At 46.8% G+C, this 2,294-nt stretch overlaps 1 pseudogene; it reads left to right on the plus strand.

The window, feature by feature from the left end:
- Positions 1 to 2,294, plus strand: part of LOC111956073 (nck-associated protein 1-like) — a 26,869-nt pseudogene that overhangs the window by 1,674 nt on the left and 22,901 nt on the right.

A 2,294-nucleotide genomic window follows, 5' to 3' on the forward strand; every position in this document is an offset into this window, starting at 1 on the left:
CTCAGTCGGCCTCTCTGTCTATTACGGACAGTCTGAACTGTGCGTTCCTGGTGTAACTCTGGAAGCTGTAGTTGCCATCCTGTCCCACAGGTGTGATGTTCRGATGTACCGATCCTGTGCAGGTGTTGTTACACGTGGTCTGCCACTGCGAGGACRATCAGCTGTCCCTCCTGTCTCCCTGTAGCACTGTCTTAGGCGTCTCACAGTACGGACATTGCAACTTATTGCACTTGCCACATCTGCAGTCCTCATGCCTMCTTGCAGCATGCCTAAGGCACGTTTACGCAGATGAGCAGGGACCCTGGGCATATTTCTTTTGGTATTTTTCAGAGTCAGTAGAGAGGCCTCTTTTGTGTCCTAAGTTTTAATAACTGTGACCTTAATTGCCTACCGTCTGTAAGCTGTTAGTGTCTTAACGACCATTCCACAGGTGCATGTTCATTAACAGTTTATGGTTCATTGAACAAGCATGGGAAACAGTGTTTAAACCCTTTACAATGAAGATCTGTGAAGTTACTTGGATTTTTAAGAATTATCTTTGAAAGACGGGGTCTTGAAAAAGGGACATTTTCTTTTTTTGCTGAGTTTAGGATTTGAACTGACAACCTTCTGTAACTTGCCTTCATCTCTTACTTCTCCAGGCTAACAGACATTATATCAGTCACTGAACCGTTTCCTCTGTCACCGCACTGCTACATGCATGTAGTTATAGATGTTCATCAGCAGCTAGTAGCACCTGTGTTGTGCATTTGAATGCGTTAGGAAGAGGATATGACGTCTGCCTCTCCACAGGTACCTAGAGGGCCTTCTGCGTCAGGCCAGCAGCAACCTGATCGTTCACTGCCCCGCAATGCACTGCTTCGTCAACCAGACCATCGAGAACGAGCAGAGTTTCAGAGCAATGGAGTACTCTGATATCTCAGGTGAGACCTGCCTGCAGTAGGGTAGCCTGGTGACCTCTAAATACAACTCCACCCTCTCCACCTACCTTCACCTACCTCCACCTTCTCCACCTACCTCCACCTACCTCCACCTTCTTCACCTACCTCCACCTTCTTCACCTACCTCCACCCACTTCACCTACCTCCACCCTCTTCACCTACCTCCACCCTCTGCACCTACCTCCACCCCTCTATACTCACCCTCTCCACCTAGCTCCACCTCTCCACCTAGCTCCACCCTCTATGATCTCATGTCTGCTCTATATATTTTTCCATCCACTTTGCATAAGCCCTGAAGAGATTAATACCTCCTACAGAGTCACGTACAGACTCGTCATTATAGCATCCCGAATGGCACTCTATTCCCTATAGTGCACTACTTTTCCCTATAGTGCACTACTTTTGACCAGGGCCCTTTATAATAAGGTGCCATTTTGGACCCAAATAATGGATTGTTTCAGTACTCCTTCTGTGTGTCTCACTCTGGCTTGAAATTTACCAGGTGGTTTACCTGCTATTCTATACTATCAAGGCTGTCGTATTGAACCGTCATAGTAGTATTTGTTTAGTCAGTGTCTTTGTTTACAAAGTGCTGTCCACGTACACACAGATCTGATACACATCCAGGGGCCTATACTCTGCCAGAGCCCTGTACTACGAAGTAGGTGTTCAGGAGTTAGCCAGGTAACTTCGGTCAACTCTGAGTTCAACTCGGGATAACTGGCACCACGAAAGTAGCTCACCTTTTAGGCTTTGGTACTTTTTAGGTGGCAACATCCTTCAGAACTAACCTGCTGCTGGCAGGCTGTAACTCAGTGGATAACTCTGTTTATCCTGCATTCAGAACTACCTGCTGTCTGGGCAGGCTAACTCAGGGATAACTATGTTTAATCCTGCATTCAATAACTAACCTGCTACTGGGGCAGGCTAATCTCAGGATAACTCTGTTTATCCTGCATTCAGAACTAACCTGCTACTGGGCAGGCTACTCAGGGATAACTCTGTTTATCCTGCATTCAGAACTAACCTGCTGCTGGGCAGGCTCACTCAGGATAAACTCTGTTTATCCTGCATTCAGAACTAACCTGCTGCTGGGCAGGCTAATCAGGATAATCTGTTTATCCTGCATTCAGAACTAACCGCTGCTGGGCAAGGCTAACATCAGGATAACTTGTTTATCCTGCATTCAGAACTAACCTGCTGCTGGGCAGGCTACTCAGGGATAATTATGTTTTTCCTGCATTCAGAACTAACCTGCTGCTGGGCAGGCTAACTCAGGGATAATCTCTGTTTATCCTGCATTCAGAAACTAACCTGCTACTGGGCAGGCTAACTCAGGGATAACTATGTTTC

This window comes from Salvelinus sp. IW2-2015, linkage group LG3, assembly GCF_002910315.2.
Source record: "Salvelinus sp. IW2-2015 linkage group LG3, ASM291031v2, whole genome shotgun sequence".
NCBI classification, from domain to species: Eukaryota; Metazoa; Chordata; class Actinopteri; order Salmoniformes; family Salmonidae; genus Salvelinus; species Salvelinus sp. IW2-2015.